The 27,042-nt window shown below is 46.4% G+C and overlaps 1 long non-coding RNA gene across 1 annotated transcript; it reads left to right on the top strand.

Moving 5' to 3' along the window:
• The first annotated feature begins 12,126 nt into the window (after positions 1-12,126).
• On the top strand, positions 12,127-18,522 carry LOC140853456 (uncharacterized). Its single transcript, XR_012136512.1, has 2 exons — positions 12,127-14,494; positions 18,247-18,522. It is a non-coding gene; the product is annotated as an uncharacterized lncRNA (long non-coding RNA).
• The last annotated feature ends 8,520 nt before the right edge of the window (positions 18,523-27,042 follow it).

Genomic DNA, 27,042 nt, shown 5'->3' with positions numbered 1-27,042 from the left:
TAAAGTAGTTCCACCTTCCAAAAATATTATTAATTAAAATAATATTATTAATAATATTATTTAAATTAATAATATTTTTAATTTAAATATTATTTATATTTAAATTAATAATATTTAAATTTAAATATTATTAATTTAAAATTAAGCAGATAAATATAATTTTAAATATTAAAAATTTAAACAAGTGGGAACGGGTTGCGGTGACGGCGACGGAGCCATCGCCATTGCTGTCGCTAAAAATCACCTAATGGCTCTAGTGGCGGTGTGAGTTCGGCGGTGGGTTCGGGCGGGTTCGGCGATGGGTCGGCGACACAGTACTCCAATGGCTAGGCATCTGAAAGGGGAGGCGGGGCAATTGTTTAGTGACAGGGCACAACGACCGGACATGGGAAGAAGAGGGGAGGCCAGATCCAACAAGGGGAAGCCTGATCTGGTGGAGCATGACGGTGGGTGTTGGTGCAAAAATCTGCCGGCATCGGAGAAGCTGGAGTCGGGGGAGTCGCGATCACCGTCAGGACCTGCAAAGAAAGTCTAAACCGAGTTGGGGTTGCTCCGGCATGACCCTCCGATGCTCAAGTCAGTTCTCTGCCTCAACAAGAATGGAGTGCTCAACGAAATTTTAGCAGAGTTTGAGATAGAAATTAGAGCTTAAAGAATAACGTATCTGGGGTCCCTTTTTATAGGCGGAGGGTGCAACAGATTGATAGCGACATTTGTAACCGTCTGCAGTGGGCCGTTCGGGCCAGGAGGAGTTTGTTATGAAGAGTAGTGGAGTGGAATCGTGGCCATCACCGTGACCTGCCACGTGGAGCCTGTTGCAGGGAGTGGAGCGCGTCCATTGTCGTGACTTGCCAGAGAGTGGAGGAGCCACGGTATCCATGCAAGAAGTGGAGCAGAGTCGTGGCCATTACTGTGGCCTGCCAGGGAGTGGTGGAGCCACGCGGTATCCGTCGCAGGAAGTGGCGCAGAGTCGTGGCCGTTATTGTGGCCTGCCAGGGGTCCAGGCCTGTCGATCAAGCTCGATTGAGGTGCCTGGTGGAGAGAGGTAGCTATCCATCTGAAGGAGCTCGGATGTTGCTGGCGAACCTTCTACCGTTGGGTGCCTTGGGCGTTAAGGCTGCAGGCGAGGGCCACTTGCCGTAGGAGCTCGGTCAGAGGCTTTCCAGACGAATCCAGTTTCATGCAGAATTGGCAGAGGATCGATCGACGGTGGATGTCAGATGGTGCTGGAGAGGTTCATCCGCTAGAGGGGTCCAGCTGTTGGATTTCGTATGCCCGAAATCTGTCCACTACAGAAGTTCGATCGGAGTCTGATCTCCGTAGAAGCCCGGATGGGGATCATTTGTCGAGGAATCTCGGTCGAAGCCTGTCTGCAATAGAAATTCGAAGGAATTCGTCCACAATGGAAGCTCGGGTGAAGGCTTACAGTGGGAATCCGGCACGGACCGCTCGTGGTAGAAATATAAAGTAGATCGTTTTAGCAGAAGCTCGGAGTGGGTCGCTTGCAGTAGAAGCTCGGAGTCCGGCCCTTGTAGGAGTTCAGTGAGGTCTACCTGCAAAGAAGTTCAGAGCGGAAGTCCGGCTCCCGTAGGAGCTCGACGAAGTCTACCTGTTCGGGGAAGAAGTCCGGCTCTCGTAGGAGTCCGGACAAAGTCTACCTGCAACAGGAGTTCAGGGCGAAGTCCGGCTCCCGTAGGAGCTCAGACGAAGTCTATCTGTTCGAGGAAGAAGTCCGCTCCCGTAAGAGTCCGGACAAAGTCTACCTGCAGTTGAAGTTCAGGAAGAGGTCCGGCTCCCGTAGGAGCCGGACGAAGGCTACCTACAGTTGGAGTTCGGGGAAGAGGTCCGGCTCCCGTAGGAGTCCGAACAAAGTCTACCTGCAGTTGGAGCTCGGGAAGGGGTCCGGCTCCGTAGGAGTCCGGATGAAGATACTGCAGCTGGAGTTCGGAGAAGAAGTCCGGCTCCCATAGGAGTCGGATGAAGACTATCTGCAGTCGGAGTTTGGGGAAGAGGTCCGGCTCCCATAGGAGTTCGGATGAAGACTACATACAGTTGGAGCTCGGGGAAGGGTCCGCTCCTGTAGGAGTCCGGATGAAGACTACTGCAGCCGAGTTTGGGGAAGAGGTCGACTCCCGTAGGAGTCCGGACGAAGTCTACCTACAGTTGGAGCTCGGGGAAGGGGTCGGCTCCGTAGGAGTCCGGATGAAGACTACCTGTAGTCGGAGTTTGGAGAAGAGGTCCGGCTTCCGTAGGAGTCCGGATGAAGTCTACTGCAGTTGGAGCTCGGGAAGGGATCTGGCTCCCATAGGAGTCCGGATGAAGACTACCTACAGCCGGAGTTTGGGGAAGACGTCTGCTCCCGTAGGAGTCCGGATGAAGACTAGAAGGTGGTCGACCATCGCAGAAACTTGGGTGGAGTCCGCCCTCATGGAGAATCCGGCCTACACTGGTGGGAGTTTATCCGTCGGCAGAACTTGGGAATGTCGCAGAGGCTCGGCCGCGGGAGGTTCGAAAAGATACCGTCGAAGGTCGGACGTCGGTAGAATCTCTGGAGGTCACTCCTAACACGAACTTCGGCTGGGGGTATTTTATACCCAACACCAGTCCCCTACTTCCGAGTTGAGTTTCGAACAAAGGAAGTACAGAAAATTTTCACAGCCGAAGTTGCCCTCTCGAATTCTGCGCGTGACCATCCTCGAAAATCCTGGTATTTAATGCGTGCGTGCTGGAGTCTTTTCAAATCGGGGCGATCCGAAGAGTCCTTTCGAAATTCTCGCTGGAGCATTGTCCCAAGTACGGTGCAGTAATGGCTTTGTCAGTTGTCAGCCGCTTTTAGCCGCCTGCTGTGGCGAGTGGGACACGTGGCGAGCGTGGGTCGGCCTGGGAAGATCTGCGATCATTATAGCACCGGATCCAGGGTCTATTTAAACCCGCCTTTCCGCCTCCAGGAGTCTCATTCCGCTTGAAAGTTCTGTCGGTGTCTGCCTTCTCTCCGAGAGCTCTGACCTTCCTTGGCGTCCACCTTGGCCCTAAGCGTTCTCCTTTTCTTCTCCCCTTTCTCTTTTTCTTTTTCTTTCTTTTTTTTTGTTGCCGTCACTCTTCCTTTTTCATCCCATTGCTGATCTTTCCTTTTTTTTTTTTCAGGAATGGACGCCGAAGCAGTACGGATGCTTGCCAGGGGCCTCAAGGTTCACAAAAGGAAAGGTGCTGGGCCTTCGGGTCGGCAAAGAAGATCAGAACGGAGGAAACGAGCTCGGCCACGCCTGCCCAGGTGGCTCTCGCGGTCGACGTTCCTTCAGACGCCGAACCTCCGGCTCCCTGGGCCTCTTCAAAGAGTTCTCCCACTGAGGTTCCCGCTTTGGGGCCCGCTTTGAGGAGGTGCCAGGGGTTGAGAGGGGGAGGAGAAGGAAGATGGTGGCCCACAGGGTGAGTAGCCACCGAGCTACCATCGAAGAGTCCCACGGTTCTGAGGAAGAGCCGGGGGAGAATCCCTTTAATGACAGGGACCTGATAAAGCGACTGGTCGACGGCTGCATCCTGCCCGAAGTCGTCCAGAGGATCGTTCTCACCGATCTCAAACAGCGGGTTTGGGACTCTCTAGGGTCCTTTCTTGAGGTGAACAGATTCACTTTCCTCCTTCCCTCATACCTTCATTTAATTAGCTTCTTAACTTTCGTTCTGACCTCTTGGTTGCCCTTGCAGATCGGGCACCAGCTCCTTGCCAACATCGAGGCGATGAACCGGATGAGGAGGGATGCGATCCAGGCAGAGGAGGGCCGTCGGGCCGAAGCCGCCCGCCTCAAAGAAAAGGCTGCCGAGGTAGCCAACCTCTAAGAGGCCCTTGAGAAAGAAAAGCAGGCCTCGGAGGAGATGGTGAGGAAGGCGGAGGCCGAGGTCGCAAATTTGACGGAGCGGATTCCAGTTATGATCTCGGAGGCCAGGGTCCTAGCGGTGGAGGAGTTCAAGACCTCTGCGGAGATGAGGGACCTGAACGTCAAGTTCGGTCAAGAAGCATTCATCAAAGGGTTCGAGCTCTGTCAAGAGAAGATGGTCAAGAAATTTTTCGAGCTTGACTTCAGCTTCTTAGATGAGGCATTTGAAGATGAAGCCGGGCCCTCTCCCACTGCGCTGCCACCGCACTCCCCTTCCAAGAACACCGAGCTCCCCAACTCCTGCCTCAGAGGTCTGAGACATCTGACTTTGTATCTTTCTTTTACCATAATTTTTTTTCCCTTTTGTCTTTAAGAAATATTCAATCAATAAAATTGGGTTTGTCCTTATGGAGGGCTTCTCCACTCCTTTTTCTTTTCTTTCTGCAATGAGACGCGCCTTGACGCTTTTGTCTCCCGCTGGCAGTGTCCTGCCGAAACACTTCCCTTGCCACAGGGAGTTCCACTGAAGTCTACGATCCAACATCTGAGGAAGAAAGTTCGTCATTTAACAAAAAAGTGAAGGAGATGGAGAACGAACTTCGCGGGTTGAGGGAGAGCCACTCTGAGGCCACTGCAGAGGCCACCTACTTTCGGAACCTCACGTGAAGGGGATCATGGAGTACAGCCGAAGGAAGGCGAACTTCGAGAAGGAGCTAGAGGAACACAAGAAGCACGTCAGCGACCGGTCTTGGGCTCAAGCTTCCAAGATCAGCTCTCTCAGAGTGGAGCTATCGGCTGCACAGGAGAGGATCGGCCAGTTGGAAGGAAGTTTGTCTTGACTTTCGACCCGGGCCGACTACGATCGAGAATGGTCGAAGAAGTTCTCCGACCTTCAGCAACAGCTCCAGGATGTTGAGGTGAGCTATAATGCATACCGGACCGACTGGTGCAAGCAGGTGGACGACTACAGGGGAAGCTCAGGATGGCGACCGACGAGATTGCCCGCCTTCGAAGGCAGTTATCTGAAGGAGCTCCGTTTGCTCCTATTCGGGATCCCGATGAACTCCAATCCCTGAGAAGAACCGTAGAAGAGCTATCTATCGCCCTTGGGGAGGGGAAGGCCAAGCTGCAGCAATTGAAGATCCAGCTGGTATACGAGCAGCAGGCAGTCAAGGACGCGGAGGCGGAATCCGAGGTCCTGAGAAAGAGGCATCGAGAGGCGGAGAACGAAAGCCAGCGGCTTCATCGGAGATATATGGAGATGCTAATGAGGGAGAAAGAATTGGAAGAAGAAGTCGAGAGCTTAAGGCACTCCCTGATGAGGGTCGAAGCCGGAAGTTCAAAGTCGGAGGAAGTCGGGCCCCCTTAGGGCTCTTTTTGCCTTTCATCCTTCTATGTGTCTTCTTTTGCCACTTGTTTGTTTGTTGTTGTTGTTGTTTTTTTTTTTTTTTTTTTAGCCTTCTGGGCTCTGTAATGCACACTTTGCTAACGAAATGAAAGGAAGATCTTTGTTACCTTACCTGCACGTCGTGTTGGATCGTCGTCCGTCAGACTTCTTTCATTTTTTATCCCATGCGGTGTCGATATTGTCTGAAGATTCCTTGGTCGTCGTCGTGTCGCTTGCTTTTCTTGTCATCTTTCTTCTTCAGCCTCGAGGGCTCCGTAATGTATACTTAATTAATGATATGAGAAGGAATTTTTTGTTACCTCTTTTACTCACGTGTTGAATTATCATTTCCGAGCTCCTTTCGGCTTATGCCTTGCTCGATATCGATGCCGTTCGAAGGTACCCGATTGCCGTCGCATTGACCCATCCTTTTGTTCATGGCCGTAGATTTGTCCGGGGCCACTCGGGTTTGACGCTTCCTTTCAGAGTTCGAGCTCGAAGGTCTGAACTTCTCGTCGCCCTGAGGAAGCCGTCTTATCCTTGGCCTGTGTTGAGAGCTCTCTTGGAGACCGAGAATTTTGATAAGAACCCAATCCTCGCTGAGACGAGGTTCCTATATCTTTGATGTAATTTATTTTTCATTCGTCGCTGATGCAGTTCGTCGCTTTCCTTTTTAACCCCCTTCTCCTTTTTCTTTTTCTTTTCTCGAGTGAGGGTTTTCCCTCTGCTCTTAGTGGGGTCGCGGGAGTGCGAAGGGGCCGCTGAGAAGGTTCCCTTTTTCTTATCTGGTCTTGAATGACGGACCTTAGTTGGCGTCAGAACGATGTTCTTCCCCTACTTCTGATGCAATCGATCTCAGCTCAGATTAGGACGAGCTTCTTCCCCCGCTCCTAATAGGGCTGTGGGGGCACATATGGGCATTGCAGGGCCTCTCCCCCCATCCGATCTCAGAATAATCGGGCCTTCGATTTTGCTCATGTTAGGCGAGGTTCTCCTCTGTCCCTAACAGGGCTATGGGGGCGCATATGGGTGCTGTAGGGCCTCTCCCTCCATCCGGTCTAAAAATAATCGGCCTTCGACCTTGCTCATTTAGGGTGAGGTTCTCCTCCTGTCCCTAACATGGCTGTGGGGGCGCGTATCGGCGCTGTAGGGCTCTCCCCCCATTCGGTCTAAAAACAACCGGCCTTCGACCTTGCTCATGTTAGGGCGAGGTTCTCCTCCTATCCCTAACAGGGCTGTGGGGGCGCATATGGGCACTGTAGGCCTCTCCCCCCATCCGATCTAAAAATAACGGGCCTTCGACTTTGCTCATGTTAGGGCGAGGTTCTCCTCCTGTCCCTAACATGCTGTGGGGACGCATATGGCGCTGTAGGGCTCTCCCCCCATCCATCTTAAAATAACCAGACTTTCGATTTCGCCCATATTAGGTGTTGTTTTGTTGTCTGAAGGGGTTATCTCCTGTCATTACAAGTCGTGCCAAAAGAAAAGATGTGCAAATCTGAAAGGAACCTTGATTTAAAGCGAAGTCGTTCGTAATACATTTACAGATTTTTTAGATCTCAGGGCTGTAGAAGGTCTGCTCCCCATTAAGGTCTCCAGAGACGGAGTTGATATCCCAATTGGAGGCCGATCTCCGGGCTGCTCTTCCCTCCTCGGTGGCTAGGTTGCAGTAGGGCCCTTGGCCGATCTTCTTTACCCTCAGGTCGGTGTCGAATGAACCTGTCGAGCCGACCTCATCTGATGAGCTCCTCGATCTCGTCTCGGAGTTGAATGCATTCCTCTGTGTCGTGACCGTGGTCACGATGGTAGAGGCAGAACTTGTTAGGATTGCACTTTCCGATGTGTGTGCGCATCCTTTTTGGCCTTGGGAGCTGCTCTCTGACTTCCATCAGTACCTGGGTTTTCGATGCGTTGAGGGGGGCATACTGCGGAATCTTCTGGGAGAGAGCCCCGGCGGACCCGCGCTCCGGGCTTCTCTGTCTGCATGCTCGGGGAGGAGTCTGGACGCGCTTGGCCCGGGAGGAGTTCGAGAATGCGGCCGAGCTTCTCTCGGCCCTTTCTCGACAGCGGGCTTACTCGAGTCTCCCGCCTGTCGCTCTCTCGTGGTCTCCTCATCTTTCATCTTGAAGGCTTCTTCTGCTCGGGCGTACCCTTCGGCCCGAGCCAATAAATCAGTAAAATCCTGGGGTACTTCTTTTCAAGGAGAATAGAAGGTCGTTCTTTGAAGGCCGCCTTTCAGAGCGGCCATCGCGATCGATTGGTCCTAGTTTCGGACCTCCAACGCGGCGACATTGAAACGGTTGAAGTAAGCCCGAAGGACTCCCCCTCCCTCTGCTTGATGTTGATGAGGGACTCTGAACCCTTCCGGGAGCCGGCTGCTAACAAAATGAGCCGCAAACTGGTGGCTCATCTGATCAAAGGAAAAGATGGTACCCGACTTCAGCATCGAGTATCAGTTTCTCGCCGCTCTCTTCAAGGTGGATGGGAAAGCTCGACACAGGATGGCATCTGGCGCGCCATGAAGCAGCATCATTGTCCGGAAGGCCTCCAGGTGGTCAACTGGGTCTGAAGTCCCGTTGTAGCTTTCAAATTGAGGGAGCTTGAAGTTTGGCGGGATCGGTTCCTGCATGATTATTTGAGAGAAGGAGGGTCAGTACAAATGTCCTCACCATAAGCAGGGGGAGGTGGCGGAGTTCTTCGATCTGATGGTTCATCTCTGAGCCTTCGATCCAGAAATCCTCTCGACTTCGAGTCTCGAGGGTTTTCTGGCAGAATGGAGGTAGAGATCTTCCAGGAGTAGAATCGTGATCTGACTGAGGGCTTCCACCCTCGATTCGTCTTTCCGAGAAAGACGGGGTGACTGGCCCAAGTGGCCCGTCCTACTACCGGATTTTGGATTCCGACGACGTTCTCTCCAGTCGTACTGACGCCTGCGGCTGTTGCTGCTGCTGCATGCCTGTACCGCTTCAGTGAGGCCTCTGACCTGCTGAACCAGCAAGTCGAATTGCTCCGCGCCAACCGCGTTGCCGAGGAGGAGGAGGAGGCTGAGAAACTGGAGGTGAGGCCGGAGCCTGAGATCTGGCCGCAGAGGCCATGGATCGCCGAGTGGATGCTTTACGGAGGATGGAGGCATCGGGCGAAGATCTAGTGGGGGAAGGAGAAGAGGATGTCGGAGAAGATGGTGGAGGCGGTCCCGTTGAGCTCTCCTTTAAGAACAAGGGTACTACGAAGACACGCCCCTTCCTCTAGCACCAATCCTGTTGGTGCAAAAATCTGCCAGCATCAGAGAAGCTAGAGTCGGGGGAGTCACGGTCGCCGCGGGACCTGCAAAGAAGTCTAAACCGGAGTTGGGGTTGCTCCGGCAAGACCCTCCGATGCTCAAGTCAGTTCTCTGCCTCAACAAGAATAGAGTGCTCGAACGAAAATTTTAGCAGAGTTTCGAGATAGAAATTAGAGCTTAAAGAATAACGTATATGGGGTCTCCTTTTTATAGGCGGAGGGTGCAACAGATTGATAGCGACGTTTGTAACCATCCGGCAGTGGGCCATTCGGAGCCAGGAGGAGTTTGTTATGAAGAGTAGTGGAGTGGAATCGTGGCCATCACCGTGACCTACCACGTGGAGCCTGTTGCGGGGAGTGGAGCGACGTCCGTTATCGCGACTTGCCAGAGAGTGGAGGAGCCGCGCGGTATCCATCGTAGGAAGTGGAGCAGAGTCGTGGCCATTACTGTGGCCTGCCAGGGAGTGGTGGAGCCGCGCGGTATCCGTTGCAGGAAGTGGAGCAGAGTCGTGGCCGTTATTGTGGCCTGTCAGGGGGTCCAGCCTATCGGCCGAAGCTCGGTTGAGGTGCCTGGCGGAGAGAGGTAGCTATCCATCTGAGAGGAGCTCAGATGTTGCTGGCGAACCTTCTACCATTGGGTGCCTTGGGCGTTAAGGCTGCAGGCGAGGGCCACTTGCCGTAGAAGCTCGGTCAGAGGCTTTCCACAGACGAAGTCTGCTTTCGCGCAGAATTCGGCAGAGGGTCGACCGGCGGTGGATGTCGGATGGCGCTGGAGAGGTTCATTCGCTGGAGGGGTACAGCTACTAGATTTCGTGTGCCCGAAATCTTTTCGCTACAAAGTTCGATCGGAGTCCGATCTCCGTAGAAGCCCGGATGGGGATCATTTGTCGAGGAATCTCGACCGAAGCCTGTCTGCAATAGAAATCCGGAAGGAATTCATCCACAATGGAAGCTCGGGTGAAGGCTTACAGTGGGAATCCGGGGCGGACCGCTAGTGGTAGAAATATGAAGTAGATCGTTTGTAGTAGAAGTTCGGAGGGGGTCGCTTGCAGTAGAAGCTCGGAGTCCAGCCCTTGTAGGAGTTCGGATGAGGTCTACCTGCAACAGGAGTTCAGGGCGGAAGTCTGGCTCCCGTAGGAGCTCGGACGAAGTCTACCTGTTCGGGGAAGAAGTCCGACTTCCGTAGGAGTTCGGATAAAGTCTACCTGCAACAGGAGTTCAGGATGGAAGTCCGGCTCCCGTAGGAGCTCGGACGAAGTCTACCTGTTCGGGGAAGAAGTCCGGCTCCCGTAGGAGTCGGACAAAGTCTACCTGCAGTTGAAGTTCAGGGAAGAGGTCCGGCTCCCGTAAGAGCCCGGACAAAGGCTACTTGCAGTTGGAGTTCGAGGAAGAGGTCCGGCTCCCGTAGGAGTCCGGACGAAGTCTACCTGTAGTTGAAGCTCGGGGAAGGGGTCCGGCTCCCGTAGGAGTCCGGATGAAGACTACCTGCAGCCGGAGTTCGGGGAAGAAGTCCGGCTCCCGTAGGAGTCCGGATGAAGACTATCTGCAGCCGGAGTTTGGGGAAGAGGTCCGGCTCCTGTAGGAGTCCGGATGAAGACTACCTGCAGTTGCAGCTCGGGGAAGGGGTCCGGCTCCCGTAGGAGTCCGGATGAAGACTACCTGCAGCCGAAGTTTTGGGAAGAGGTCCGGCTCCCGTAGGAGTCCGGACGAAGTCTACCTGCAGCTGGAGCTCGGGGAAGGGGTCCGGCTCCCGTAGGAGTCCGGATGAAGACTACCTGCAGCCAAAGTTTGGGGAAGAGGTCCGGCTCCCGTAGGAGTTCGGACGAAGTCTACCTGCAGTTGGAGCTCGAGGAAGGGGTCCGGCTCCCGTAGGAATCCGGATGAAGACTACCTACAGTCGGAGTTTGGGGAAGACGTTCGGCTCCCGTAGGAGTCCGGATGAAGACTAGAAGGTGGTCGACCACCGCAGAAACTTGGATGGAGTCCGCCCGTCGTGGAGAATCCGGCCTACACTGGTGGGAGTTTATCCGTCGGCAGAACTTGGGAATGTCGCAGAGGCTCGATCGCCGGAGAGGTTCAAAAAGATGCCGTCGAAGGTCGGACGTCGGTAGAATCCCTGGAGGGTCACTCCTGACACGAACTTCGGCTGGGGGGTATTTTATACCCAACACCGAAAAAGCAAAAGGAAAGGTCGGAAAGATGAGGGGAGGTCGGGCGATAGGACACCGGCACCGAGACACGGCTGACAACATCGAGGAAGAAAGGGTGGGTTTGGGAAGCTTCGATCCGGCATAGGGACATCGGATCTGAGGTGGGGACGGTAGTGCGAGGTTGAGGGGAGGAGGCCGAGGGCTCCGGCGGCACGGTAGGAGAGAACGATGATCAGAGAAAGGGAGGCAACGAGGAAGTGGGAGTGTTTCTGTGAGCTCGTCGAAGATCCGGAGGGTTAATAGGGCTTAATTATTAGCGACGGTAAATTTTTATCACTAATGCTGTTGCTAATAAGGGTTAATTAGAAGCAACGGTTAAATTTTGTCTCTGATGCCATCGCTAATAATAATTAACTATTAATGACGATCAAGCCGTCGCTAATAATAAAATTTTTATCATTAATAATTATTTTAACATATTATGATGAAAAAATTTTTCGTCATAATCAGTTGTCAGTAAATGATCTTATTAGCGACAACTATTTAGCCGTTGCTAATAGTATAATTTCTTATAGTAAAAAAGATATATGATGATATGCCAATAAGTAAAATTTTTTATTCACTATTGATTTTATGTATCTCGTTATCTATTTCTCTCATCATAATTTTAAATTTAGTGATTTTTTTTTTTACTTTAGATTAACCAAGATAATGCCCCGATCCATGTCTTGTAAATAGAATTCTCATATGTAAACTCTTGAAGGTTGTGTCAAACATAAGCTCCCAAGACTATTCCATACATAAGCTTATGAAAGTTATCCTATGCATAAGCTTATGGAGGATATCCCACATATAAATTCATGGAGGTTATCCCACATATTAGCTCGTGGAGACTGTTCCACATAACAAGATTAGTTCAAACTATTTCTTATCTATCAAATTATTATATATTGATTTTATCAAACTAATTCTAATTTAACAATTTATTTTAAATAAGCATATTATAGTTATATAACCGTATCATCAATTAATGATATAATTATATAATCAATACATAATGTACACGTGCTAAAAAATTATATAAGAATGATATTATTGCTTACAAAATCAAATCCATCAATATGAATTCAACGCTACAAAACTAAGATACAAATATAATAGTATAACTCCACAAATAATATATATAATAGTAATCATTTCTTTTCTTTACTAATAACAAATTCGGTCACAATTGTTTGCTAGTTCATATTTAGCATGTCCAATCAATCAATATAAATTCAACTTGATCAAATATTAATATAAAAAATAAATAAATAAATTATTATTAATTTTTTAATTTTAGAATTTAATATTTGAATTAATCTGAAATCTAATTTTTTTATCTTGTATGACTCAAGATTAAATAAATAAATAAAAAGTTAGGCCGGAGAATTAGAGTTTAAGACCGTTGCTCGGCAAATTTTTGTTCGGTCAATCACACCTTCACAAAAATCAATGCTGATCATAGATAGCCAACAAAAAGTCGGGGTGAAGGCCAACAAGATTGGTGGCTGTCTGTTCAGTTTAGGGTCTACAACGGTCAGCTTGGGTTCATGGGAAAGGAAATTTAGGATTTTTTTTTGGGTTTACCATGAGAGGTGGAAAGAGAGGAGAGAGAAAAATAGGGGAAAGATAGGGAGGTCCTTCGGTACGTAAAATGGGGTGGAGGGTGATGGTGGTGATGGTGGGTGTGGGTCGAAGATCTGGGCTCCAGTGAGGCTGTGATGGCGGCAAAGACAACAGCAAGTGGGAGCAGTATTGACAGCGGTTGCTGGCGACGATGGCTAATCGTCTAGAAAGGAAAAGAATACAACCAAAAAAAATAGGGGAAGCAGTTTGCTTTGATACGATGAAGGAGACCTCAAGATGGCCGGAAGTGATGGTAGCGTTTGCCACGGCTCAATCTCACGTAAATGCTATCAAAAAAAATCATTTATATATTATTCACATTCGTGTCAAAATTAATTCTGATGATGGTACGGTGGACTATGGAATGTGTGCTGCATTTATCATTCAAGATTCCGGAGGTTCTAGAATTTTTAATTTACTTAATTTAAGATATATATTTTCTCTCCTTTATTATACAAAGCACTCGTCACGTGGAGTCAAACTACCAATTTCGTGCATGACGGCGCCTCCAAAAAGACCTGTGTTCTAGCGCCCGCCGTTTCGGAGCTGTTGTATTTTCCACCGCCCTTGCGCTGCCGCTGGTTTTAATTTAAGGCCCGCCCCTGGAAGCAAGAGATGATCGATGTTGGATTCATCTGATTAATATGGTATTCTATGTGCATCTAAGATGGATTGGGCGAGCCCCCTGGTTCGTACTTCCTGGGGCTTCCCTCTCTCTCACTCTCTCAACCAGGGGCGGGCACCCCCCGGTTTCCGCGTATACACCGATAAAACTTAAAACCAACTGAGCCGCAGGTTTCCTTTTTTTGCTTTGCTTCCTTCTCTTCCTCCGTGGGGCAGTGGAGTGTGGGTGTATATATCTCCATCCAGGCTGTCGCCTCTTTCCACCCAGCCCCCATTGAACAGCAGGCGGAGAAAGAAGAAAGAGAGAACAAACAAAAGGGAGGAGAGGAGAGAGAGATGTCGAGCCTGGTGGATATCTGGACGTGTGAGCTCGCGAGACTCAGGCAGAAGAGGGCGAGTTCCGAGGATGCCGGGTCGCCGGCCGTGGGAGGGGGAGGAGAGGGAATGGTAAGACATCTGGCGGGCAGGAGGGGCCAGTCCTTTGCTGCCAGCGATAAGGCCATGGCCATGAGGGACGTGGCCCTCTCGGAGGCCACCATCTGGATGCTCATGGATCGCTTCGCTCCGAGCTGAGCCCCCCACACCGGCTGGGAGTTGGAGATGCCTGTTTTGTGGCGTCCGGTTCGTATGTATATAAAGTGTTCGGGATTATGTCTTTTCTTCCTTATTTGGCAGTGCGTCTCGATCGGCCCAGTATTGGTCGATGTAATGCAAAGGAATTTTGAGAGGTTCATGGTGTTTGATTAGTTGCAGCATGTATTTTGTTCATGTTGTAGATGGCCTGGGAAAGAATACCTTTTATTTTGGATAATTGCCGTGATGAGCATTGTGATGATTGCTGCGATTTTTTTTTTTTTTTTCCTTTTGTTGTTTTTGGCACCACCGTATACTCCATTTCCCAACTTTCGTGTTGAGTTTTCCGGCGCATTAATTTCTACCCTTCGACGGGAGCTGCAGCCACCAGAATAGAACACCACCGGCTGTACGCCACAGTTTCTCCACCGCATGCGACCCGAAACATTGGCACCAATTCGTTCTTCCAATCGAACTCAGGCACCCTACCACAGGGCTTGAATCCGACCAACCTAACCGTGTCGTCGCCTTGTCTCCCCGATATGCCACCCCACCACATGACCCAACGAGCCCGTCTGGCTCCTTCGCCTGCAAGGTCACCATTCCATTCAATCTCGGGTCCGCCTTTGCTGACCCTCATGGACACTCTGTAACGCGCGGATCATGGGATTAGAAACCGCACCAACTCCTCCATTCTCAGGTCCGCGCCTTTGCTGCCCCTCATGGACACTCTGTAACGCGCGGATCATGGGATTAGAAACCGCACCAACTCCTCCATTCCAATTTGGCCAGAACCATTTATCTTATCTACACCAGCATTTGATAATCATCATGTCGCCTGATGATTTATTTTGGGGACCGGACCACAAGAAACACGCTACGAGCTGTTCATGATGCTTACCATAGGCTCCCTTTTATGGGACCCAGCCAAGTGTTATTGGGTTTTGTTGCGGCCAATTCCTTCGTCGCCTGATCACCGGAAACGAGCGCCTGCAAAAAAAGAAGTCCACACTAATCGGAGGTGGCTCCGGCGGGGACCCTCCGACGGTCAAGTCAGAGAGGTGACTGGGCAACAGTGAAATGAAGATAGAAAGCTCAATCGAGAGAGGGAAAGAGAGAGAGAGGGAGCAAGCCCAAGAGTTTCGAAGAGACCTCTAGCACTGTTGCCTTCCCCGATATATATAGTGGAGCATGGTATGGCGCCGTCATTAATGGCGCGGACAATTGAAGAATTATCAACTTACTGAGGACTGTCAGAGTCGCCGTAAGGATGTCAAATCGCCGTGGGGCTGTCAAATCACTAGGGTTGCCCCATGCCTTAGGTGGGATAATGCCCCTAGGCGGCAGTGCCGCATGCCGTTGTCAGGACTGACAGTTTCTGGCAGTCGTACGGCGTTTGGGAGGGCTGGCTGATCATACGTCGGTATTCGGCTGCCGAGACGTCGGGTGATGACCCGGAGGCACCGTCGGCTGGTCTGGTGTCTTGCTTAAGTCGGAGTCGTCGGTCGGAGTCGTCCGTCAGGGTCGTCCGTCGGAGTCGTCCGTCGGAGTCGGTCGGGGTCGTCCGTCGGAGTCGTCCGTCGGGGTTGTCCGTCGGAGTCGTCCGTCGGGGTCGGTCAGAGTCATCCGTCGTGGTCGTCCGTCGGAGTCGTCGGTCGGAGTCGTCCGTCAGGGTCGTCGGTCGGTATATCCCAACAGTTGCCCCCCCCACTCCTGAGCCCGATGTCGTGTTGGCTCGCGTGAACACGTGGGTGACGGCTTCGGATGAAAGGAGTGGTTTTCCGTCTTTTCTTGCCCCGACTCTGGCGATCACATCAACGAACGATCCAATATCGGTCGTCCCGACTGTAGGTTGAGCATGCACGTCGGGTCGGAGGTCGGCCAACCTCCGAACGTTGCTCGTCGACATGATCATTCCGCAGAATCTGATAGTCGAGTAGCGTCCGACGTATTCGGATAGGATAACGATGGCAAGTTGAATATCCATTGTCTAGCCCTTGGTCGGACGTATGCGTCGGGATGTATGATAAACGGTGGCAAGCCGAATATCCTTCGATCGGTCGTGACCAGATCGGTATGTCGCGAATGCGACTGCGGTCGTCTTGGCATTTTGCCCTTCTTAGTCGAAGCTAAGTCGGCAAGTTAGCCAGCCGCATTAGTCGAAGCCCTTTGCCTTCAGAGGTGGGGGCCATCGTAGATATTCTGCCCCTTCGATCTCCGTCGTAGAATCCGATGTGTCCTCGACGATCGAGACATAGATTGAGCCGTTGGTTCGATGATTCGATGATCAGGCCGACGACGGAGTCGTAGATTCGGCGATCAACAATCGAGCCATGTTGGTCGGGGCCTTTTGCCTTCAGAGGCCAAGGCCGTCGGTTCGGCGATCGGTGATCGAGCCGTTGATTCGGCGATCGGCAATCGAGCCATGTTGGTCGGGGCCTTTTGCCTTCAAAGGCTGAGGCCGTCGATTTCGGCGATCGGTGATCGAGCCGTGGATTCGGCGATCGGCAATCGAGCCATGTTGGTCGGGGCCTTTTGCCTTCAGAGGCCGAGGCCGTCGGTTCCGGCGATCGGTGATCGAGCCGTTGATTCGACGATCGACAATCGAGCCATATTGGTCGGGGCCTTTTGCCTTCAGAGGCCGAGGCCGTCGTAGATTTTTCGCTTCTTCGATCTCTATCAGGATCTGCGCATGAGGAGCGGGGAGAGGGGTGTAGGAGTCATACCTGCGATGCGTCGGTCTCGGACTCCGTCGTTGGGGCAAGACCCGTCTATCGGTGGAGGGCCTGCTGGGTTCAGCATGGGCCCGACCTTTCTTCCATTTTTCTTTTCAGCCCGTGCCTTAAGTCAGGTGCCGGTCGGAAGCTCCTTCGTTCGCGCGCATGTACTTGTACGCGTGCTCCAGCAGTTCGGCGTATGTTCGGAGGAGGATTTTGTCCAGGGAGTAGGTGAATCGGGACGCCCTCAGCCCCCGTTTCATGACTGAGATAGCCATGTCTTCATTGAGGTCCCGGACCTCAAGCGTGGCCGTATTGAATCGTGCCACGAAACGTCGGAGCGTCTCGTTTTCTCCCTGTTTGAGGGAGAAAAGGCTGTCCGACGTTCACGGCGGCTTCCAGCTGGTGCTGAAGTGAGCCACGAAAGAGTGCTCGAGCTGTCCGAAGGAGTGGATACTCTCCGATCGAAGATCGGAGTACCAGGCCCTGGCAACCTTGCGGAGTGTGGCGAGGAAGCCGATGCAAAAGAGAGCGTCGGTTGCCCCCTGAATCGTCATGAGAGCTTTGTAGCTCTCCAGATGGTCGATTGGGTCTGTGGAGCCGTCGTAAGACTCCACGTGCGGCATCTTGAACCGACTGGAGATCGGTTCATCGAGAATGAGTCGGGAGAGAGGTTGGGCGGTCTGAAAGTCGACGTCGTTCGAAGACTTCTGCCCATCCACCTGCAACTGTGCAAGTCGACGGTCGATTTTCTCGAACCTGCATTCATAGTCGTCCGTCCGTCGGTGCTGGGAGACCTCAGGAGTGGAGTCTCCGGAGGATTCCGAGAAAGAGGCGGACGGCGTCCGCGGTCGCTTCTCCTTCCTCACCCGTTCCAGCAGGGAAGGAGAGAGCTGCTGGGACTGACGGGCATCGCGCCGTGGCCGCCCCTCCTCCTCTCCGTGGGAGCGCTGCGGCGGGCGCTCGCACGAAAACGACGGAGATCGGCGCGGGCATCGGCGGCTGCTCCTGGAGGGCATCGGACGTGCCGCCGGTTGTTGCTGGAGGCTCTTGACCGCGTCCGTCAGCACGGTCATCTGTCGTACGATTGCAGCGATCTGCGCCTCCGTGGTCACCGCGGGTTGCGGAGAGCTGGGCTCCACCGCGGAAGGTGACGGAGAGGCCTCTTCACGGCGGGAAGAGCGCCTCGCCGACCCAGTGACCCTCGATCGTTGGGCTCTTGTCTTTGTCATTAGTATCTACTAGGCCTGGCTTTCCCTTCCTGGCGCGTCAATCTGTTGCGGCCAATCCCCTCGTCGCCTGGTCGCCGGGAACGAGCGCCTGCAAAAAAGGAAGTCCACACTGACCGGAGGTGGCTCCGGTGGGGACCCTCCGACGGTCAAGTCAGAGAGGTGACTGGGCAACAGTGAAATGAAGACAGAGAGCTCAATCGAGAGAGGGAAAGAAAGAGAGAGGGAGCAAGCCCAAGAGTTTCGAAGAGACCTCTAGCACTGTTGCCTTCCCCGATATATATAGTGGAGCATGGTATGACGCCGTCATTAATGGCGCGGATAATTGAAGAATTGTCAACTTACTGAGGACTGTCAGAGTCGCCGTAAGGGTGTCAAATCGCCGTGGGGCTGTCAAATCACTAGGGTTGCCCCATGCCTTAGGTGGGATAATGCCCCTAGGCGGCAGTGCCGCATGCCGTTGTCAGGACTGACAGTTTCTGGCAGTTGTACGGTGTTTGGGAGGGCTGACCGATCATACGTCGGTATTCGGCTGCCGAGACGTCGGGTGATGACCCGGAGGCACCGTCGGTTGGTCTGGTGTCTTGCTTAAGTCGGAGTCGTCGGTCAGAGTCGTCCGTTGGGGTCGTCCGTCGGAGTCGTCCGTCGGAGTCGGTCGGGGTCGTCCGTCGGAGTCGTCCATCGGGGTCGGTCGGAGTCGTCTGTCGGGGTCGTCCGTCAGGGTCGTCGGTCGGTATATCCCAATAGGTTTCATCCATCAGAATGCATCCTCCAGTCCTCTTTTTATCGGAAGTTGTTTTGGTTTCGGCTTCCTTGCCTTTCATGAGCTCCACTGTCGGAGGCGTTTATCCTTCTTTGGGAGTCCTGGCAAATTCCAAAGATTAAATTTAGTAGTATTTTGACTAAATCTGGTACAAAAATGGTTTAGTAGATTGAGCCATTGGTTTCATGTGAAATTCTTTGTGCACCACAGACGACATAAAAAATTCGATGTGGAATAAATCATCTTATCTGATTGGTTCATATAGTTATCATTTTTCAACGTACTTTTAATGTATATAGATCGATTTTTTTATTTAAAAATTTTGTATGACGAAAATATTTCTATCTTTTGAAAAAATTATGACATTTTATGTGATATTTTGTATTGCATAAGATATCATAAATTTTTTTTTAAATAATAAAAATATTTTTATCATTTAAAATTTTTAAATAAAAAAATCGATCTGCAGGCACTAAATGTCCGTTGGAAAGTGATTAGACAAAAATACTTCTCTTGTATTATTATATCTTAGATTATATTATGACATTCATTAAATATGTGTCGGAAAGTAATGACTACATCGATCCATCGAATAAGACGGTGCACTTCATGTCGAATTTTTTACACTGTCCGCAGTGCACAAAAAATATCTCTTGGTTTCATATACCTAAATCTTATGTTGCGGTGCATTTCAAAATTCAGCCCATATGTTTGAGGGAAGAATATTGGCTTTGGATTAAGAAATTTGGTTTTAAAAGCTCATTCTTTGAATCACATAAAACTTACCTTAAAATTTACAATTTTTTGAATAAATATTATTCAGAAAATACTTAGACGAGAAAATAAATTATCTTCATTCTTGTATGTAGTGGAAAGAGGTTTTAAAATTCTTTACTCATGTTCTTTTCATTAGAACTGGCCGGATAAATTGCGAAGGTCTATCAATCTTTCCTATAGTACTTTTCACGCTTCCAGGTCTAATTTGCATACCTACCATGCACCGCTCCTTTATGATTAAAGGCTAATTTCATTATAGCAAACTCGGATTTTGGCCCATGTAAAATTGGAATAGTTAGACGGTACAAAAACATGACAAAATCGTCAAAGACGCATTCAATTAACGAAGGATAGGAAGGAAACAGAAAGAAAAAGTTTTGCTTGGAATTTCAACAAAGCTTGCTCCTAATTCGAACCAAACAAAGAAAAAGAGAAAAGAGGATTAAAAAAAAAAAAATGCAAAATTGAAGCAATCAAGTTCAAGACGACCATACTGGTATGAGTTGGCCCTTGGATTGGTCACCTCCAAATGGTTGAAGATCAATATTGCTGCATAAGAGGCAACAATATGGAATATATTAACCAAGAACCCAAATTGATACAACTAATTTTTGATTATTGAAAAAAAAATAGAAGAAAAAAAATTACATCATCTAAATTAATATGAATGGCAACAACAAATTTGAAGATCCATACAAGATTTACAATAACAAATATGGAAAAAAAATAGAAAAAATTAAAATTTCAGTATCCAAAATAATGTGAAATGTATCTTGAGAAACACATGGTCAGGAACGCCCATAATCACTGATGAGAAAAGATATAAAACTCACCTAGAAAGAGGAGGAGATTTTAAGTACAAAATATAAAAGGTTCATTATAATCCATTGATCTTCTAACTGAAAATTGGTTAGGGATTGCAGCGATACTGTCTAGGTTAGAGTTCATTACAGATGAAGAGAGTAAGTGAAAGATTAGGATTAATTTGTTAGGGTATCAACATAGGGAGGGCATTTTAGAAACAAAAAATAGGGACACATTACCTGATTGATGGAAAACTAACTTACTCTTTTCAAGTGACCAAGTGTGTGGTTTCCACTCATTTCATGGGTAAATATTGCTCATGGAAAATTAACTTAGGAACCATACTTTTTTGATGAGCATGACAATATAAATAAGTCAGTCAATAAAAAAATTGACTAATTTTCCTCACGATATTGTAACCTCATCAAACAGAGACTTAGGCTTTTGGTTGGTCAGGAAAAAAGAAAAAGAGGGTCAGGAAAAGAGAGGGGGAAGGAGAGAGAGAGAGAGAGAGAGAGAGAGAGGCAATTGGTTTATAAGGCTTCTTTATAATATAAAGTCGAGCCATTTATTCCTTCCACTTTATATTTTCTATTAAAATTTTTCTATCTCCTAATTTTCTCTCTTCAAAATTATTTTATCCTCGCAATTGTATATAGCAAACATTCTCATATTGGTATTTGTTCTTGTAATTCTGGGCTAGCTGTACTTCTTCTACAAGAGATTATACCATTTTACATACTATCAAATAGTATTTATATTTTTTTTGCATGGGAGCCAATGGCATCAGGGCAAGAATAATTTGGCACGAACAAATGGTGCATAGCTTTGATTAGATTAATTTGTTTGGAACATATTTTTTCCGATAAAAACTTGATTGTTGGTGGTTTTGGAAGTTATTGTTTAGAAAGCCCACAATAATCTGGGTACCAGCATGCGTTCATGGACTCTATTGTGATTGAATATTTGAAATATGGTAGCCAATTTGACCAAAATCAACAAGGCTATTTTTGCTACTTATTGTTCGCTTTATGAACTGAATGACCCTAATTCATCATTTTGAAAGCATTATATTTTTTTCAAGCTTTCAATCTTTTTAACGTCATGGCCAACAATCAATATGTCAATCTAAAAAATAATTTGATGAATATAAAATAATTCAATATATGATAAAATTAATAGTTTATTAAATATGTATTTAAGAGTTTTTCCAGGAAGCTAATTTGGTCCAAAAATATCAAAGAAAGTGCAAAAAATTGAGGCTAACTGATGCAAGTTTGGAGAGCTTTATTAGGAGAAAAAAGAAATTGAAAGTCAAGAGTCAACCTCAAATTTCAATGAAACGACTCTGATATGCAAAATCTCAATGGCACAAAACTACAAGTCGATCCTAAGTTAATGTGAGTCGACTCTCTCATGTCAAGATAGAGAGTACTATGTTTCAATCTATTTTCAAGTTGACTCTCTCAGACCAAGAGCCAACGTAAGCATAATTCGTTTACGTTCCCAAATTCAATTGAGTTGACCGGTAAATGGTCTCAAGCAAAAACCAAAGAGCTGCCAAAATTGACATATATCTAAGTCGACCCCAATTTGGTTCCAGTTAATCTCAACTTAATTTCGAGTCCATCCCAAGTTTCTATGAGTTGAATTCACCGTGTCTAATAGCTTTAATGGGTAATTCTAAAGAAGGTGCAGAATAAAGCAAAATGGCTCTAATGGCTAGTTCCAACCTCCCAATGCCAAAAATCCATTTCAAATCTTCCAAGATCTTTAAATGCATGCAAAATCTATTGAAGAATGTAGAGAAGAACAAAAATAAAGAGAAAATCCAAGAAACACTAAGAGTTCATTCAAGAGAATGCATTTATTTTTAACCATCATGCTCTTGAGTTTTTAGAGGGTTCAAAGAAGAAGACGAGCATTAATTGTCAAGTCTGCTCCATGATATCCACATGAGCTTCAATATTCTTTTATTTGCTCTGTAGGAGTTTTTATTTGTATTCTTTAACACTTATTTATTTCTTGTTATAACAAGTTTCAATTAGGATTGAAACTCGAAAGAGTAGTTTTCATTAATTTTTACTGGTAAAATCAATTTGATTTGATTATGAGCCCAAGTAATACGATCATAATAAAATCTTGAAGAAATTATAGTGAAATTTTTGAGAAAAAATTTTAGAGAGTAGATATAGATGTTGAGTTTGATACCAAACCGCTGTAAAATTTTATATTTATGTGTGTACTTATTCTTTCGTCTTGCTTACTTTACTTTCTATATATCTCATAATCACTCATTTCTTCCATTGCACTAACGCTTGGCATAGCAATCCTCTGTGCACTTAATTATTTTAATTTTTGAAAATTTAATTTATCCTTCCTCTTAAATTATCTATCTGGGCAATACATCTATATAAAATGAAAGAATAATAAAATCTTTATTAGAGAATCTCTTTACAAATACAAAATAATCAAAAGTAGTTTTGCTATATCCATGGTTCATTATGAAGGAATCAAATTTTTTATACCACTATCATGATATCTACTTGAGTCCATACAAACTCTTCTTTAATCTATATATAAGATATTTTTTACCTTTAACTATAAATCTATCTGGCTCCTATATATAAATTTTCTCCTTTAAGTAAATATGGAAGAAGATAGTTTTTATATCAAGTTATTTAATCTCCAAATTCATGATTGAAAATAAACCAAGAACAACTCAGATTGAAAATATATTACCCACATATGAGAAAATTTTTTCAAAGTCAATATTCTTTTTTTATCCAAACCTCTTATAACTAATCATATTTTATATCTTGACTGTGAGCTCTTTTCTTCAGTCTATAACCTAAACACCTACTTATCATTGAGCTTTCTCTTACCCTTGGGCAGTTCCACCAACTCAAATATATAGTTGTTATGCAAAGATTTTATCTCCTCATGTATAGCTTTTAACTACTCTCTTTTTTGCTCATGATTCATTGTCTCTTGACAGCATTATGCTTCTCCCCTATCAATGATGATCACATATTCATGAGAAGAATATCTTTAGAAAAGTTAATACTCTCCATTGGATTTTTTCAATTGAGGTTTAATTGGCATTTCTGGAGGGACTTGCTTAGCATGCTCATCTGGCACATCATTATTTGGTACAAGCTCATCAACTATGTTACTATCATTTTTCTGTACATCTTCCCCATTATCATTATTACCATGGAAGGAAGCATTGGACCTAGATTAACATAATTTCTAATGATAAAGTTTGATTGCTCAACTTTTTCAAAATCTTCAATAATCTGATCCTCTAGAAACACACATTACTACTTTTGACAACCTTTTTATCAACTTGATCATATAATCTGTAACCAAACACTTTATATGCATAACCTAGGAAGATACACCATCTAAACTCACCATCAAGCTTAGATCTCTCATTTTTAGAAATGTCAATAAAAATTCTACAGCAACTACAGCCAAACACCCTCAAGTAATCATATGATATATCTTTTGACACATTATCTTTAAGATGAACTGAAGGAGAGGTTGATCATACCGATTACAGTCCTTATTGCTTCACCCTAAAAGGATTGAGACAATTTAGCATGAGAGAATATACATCAAATTTTTTCATAAATAGTATGATTCATTCTTTTGACAACTCCATTATATTGAGATATTTTAAAAATAGTTTTCTCAAACTTGATGTCATGATCTCTAGAATATTTCTTAAATAGACCTCTTCTTATATACTCGAATATATTTTAGTTATTTTTCTACTTCTCTTTCAACACTAGTATAAAAATGCTTGAGCAAATCAAGCACTTGGTCTTTAAATTTCAAAGCAAAATCTAAATTTTTTTAGAATGATCATCAATAAAAATAACAAAATTTACAAAAATATTCTTTATTAGTGATGGTTATTAGCAACGATAAATCAACCATCGCTAATAAAGATATTTACCAATGAATAATTCAATCGAAAAGAATATCATCATAAAAGGATCAAAGATCTATTAGCGACAAATCATTTTATTATTAGCCACTGCAAAGCCATCACTATAACTTTTCAATTTTAAATATTTATTTATTTAATCTTAATTAGTGATTAGTGATGATTTTAGCGATGCACATTCGCCATTGCTAATACAGGGCCCTAATACCCCCTAATTCCTTACCAATTTTTTTCTGCTGTGCCCTGATGTCCCTCATTCTTCCCCCACCTCCGGTCCCCCTTCTTCTATCGTCGCATTGTTAGAACCCTATAGGAGCCCCCATCCCTGTGCCACCATCCCGATGCCAGATCCACCACCCTCCACATCGGATCCACCATCCCTACGCCCCCACCTCCCCCTCTCCTATTCTTCCCCTGTTGTGCCGTCGGAAGCCTGCCGAAGCCCCCATCCCCATGTCGCCTGCACTGCCGTCAATGCGTCGGATCCACCATCCTCGTATTGGATCCACCATCCCCACATCAGATCTATTGTCCATGTGCCGGATCCTCCATCCCTGTGCCCTCACCATCCTCCCTTGCTATTCTCTTCTCTTCTTTCTGTCCCCTAGTGAGTATTAACGACGGTGGCAGCAACGGCGATGGAGCTATCGCCACACATCATTCCTTCTTCTTCTAATTTTTATATTTGGATTTAAATTTATAATATTTATTTAAATTAATGATGTTTGAATTTAATTTGTGCGTAGAACATGCATCCCGACCCTCTCCATTTGTAATGCTGCTCGATATTTGAAAACTCTGGGGTGGGATTTGCCTGGATGCTCTGTTGGGGTGGTAGGGTATACCACCTCCATAGATGCCCAGGCTCAGTCTATCAATAGGATGCACGATCCGACTACCTTGGGCGACAGTCCCTGGTGTGTGGGTCGCACAGTCTGATCGTCCCGCTGTCAAAGCTTGCGTGTGCAGGATGTGCATGCCGCCCCTCCCCATTTACAATGCTGCTTGATATTTTGGCACCCCCATAGTGGGATTTGCTTGGATGGCCTGTTGGGGTACTGGGGGGGTCGCTTCCGTAGCTTCCCCAACTCAACCCATTAGCATGGGATTCATGACTCGACTGTCTTGGATGGCAGTATTTAATTGTTAGATGTATGTCATAAAAGTCAATCTTGACTGACACATACTTTTCTCTAAAATATATTGTATACTTGATAGGCAGTTTTTATAACCAATCATGTCTTATGTGTCCATGATTTATCCTAAAAATTAACAAAGATGATTTTATATTCTCAAGGTATTAAAAATTTGAGACATACATCATTAGTGATTAATTTCTAAATGCTCTCGATCGAAGGATTGTCACAGAGGATAGTGATCAATCTATTTAAGATCGATGTATGGATCACCTCCTTTTAGAGCAGATGAGTTTCGAGTCTGCAGTGTAGAGACACTAGGATGAGAGTACAGATGGTTGTTAGAGAATAACTTGTACTGAGCGTGATCAATACGAGAAACCACTTGGATGTTTACTCACTCATTAGTGATCTTTTCGATGCTGCAGTGGTGTAATTGATCCTTTGACCTATAGTGTGTTGGATATTCACAGCAAGGCTACATAGTTTGACTGCATGTTCTCTTGGTCCCTAGCCATTCAGATCCTTACTGTGTATGTTGGCTATTGTAGGTTCAGGTTCGCTGTTTGGAGTAGGATGCATCTAGATGGAATTTATCGACTTTGGTAGAAAAGGAGAAGTCCTATACGATTCATAAGATTGAGTTCAAAAAATTTTTGGTCAGAGTAAGAGTGAATACTGGAAAAGAGTTTCTACGAGATTCATAAATGAACTTGTTGCCCAGCTATGCAACCCAAGAGGGGGGGGGTGAATTGGGTTTCTAAAAATTTTGGACTTAATTAATTACTTATGATGAACAAGACAAAGATTTTAATTCAATATTAATTACCTAAAGCAGGAATGCAAGGATATAATAAAGAAATAAAGTGAAGCGATAAACCACACCACAAACACAAGGATTTATAGTGGTTCGGTGCCAACCTTGCACCTACGTCCACTCCCCAAGCTCCTACTTGGGAATTTCAATCCACTATGCTTGTATTCAACCTGAATACAAAACGTCGAAACTCCGACACTAGCTATCTCAAGCTAGATCACTTATTTCCCGGGTACAAGTAAACCCAAAAACTCCGATTTCAGGTTCGGATCAACCTTTCCTTGTTTTGGAAATCCTCCAAAAACAAGAACAATTACTTACAAGAGTAAGAAAATTTAGAGCACAAATTAATACAATAACAGCTCCTTAAATGAGCGAATATAACAATAAAAACTTTACTCAAATGAAGAACCCCTTTTTGAATTTTCTCAAAATAGATGAACGCTTGAATGAATGCTTGAGAAGAGGATGATCGTTGATTGAAGATCTCTTGAAAGCTTTGAAGGATCTCTAGATCAAGGTTGAAACAATAGGCGTGACAAATCCTCTCTTTGAAAGCTCTTGAATCTCTTTCACAATCTCACGTGTGGATTTTGGATCCTCTTTTCTTTTTCTCTCGAATATCTCGTTGATCTCAGCTTTTTCGTGCAGATTTCGGATCCTCTCTATTATTTTTGATCTCACGTTTGATCTGCTATTTAATCTGCAATTTCTTTCACCATTTGAAGCATTTTATAGCATTAGAAGCAAGAGAAAATAATTTAGGCAGATAAAGAGCTGTTAGAGCAATTTTGGAAGCATAAAAGGCAATTAAAATGGGCAAAAAAATAGCCGTTGCTGACATTTTCCGTCGCAGGGGTCGACTCATGCATCAGGAGTCGACTCATGAGTCGACTTCTGTTGCAAAGACCAGAGAATGAGTTTCTGGAAATTCTTGGCTCAAATCAGCAGGGGTCGACTCATGAGTCGACTCATGCCTTGTGGGTCGACTCATGAGTCGACTCACAGGTCGTGCCAAGCCAGAAAACTAGCATGCCAAGGGAATTTTTGCGTGCCAATCAGCTCATAGTGCCATGAGTTGACTTATGAGTCGACTCATGCACTTCAAACCTTCATAACTTCAAAAATATAAGTCCAAACACAATGAAATTTTCACCAATAGATTACTAATCATTTGTTCTACCAAATGATACTATCAAATTAGGATTTTAGTGAAATTATGATTTTGCCCTTGAAGAGCATAAGAACTTTTTCAATTTAAAATTATTTGTATCCCTTCAATCTGCTTTGT

This window comes from Elaeis guineensis, chromosome 13, assembly GCF_000442705.2.
Source record: "Elaeis guineensis isolate ETL-2024a chromosome 13, EG11, whole genome shotgun sequence".
NCBI lineage: Eukaryota > Viridiplantae > Streptophyta > Magnoliopsida > Arecales > Arecaceae > Elaeis > Elaeis guineensis.
This window is presented reverse-complemented; position numbering and strand designations above follow the sequence as displayed.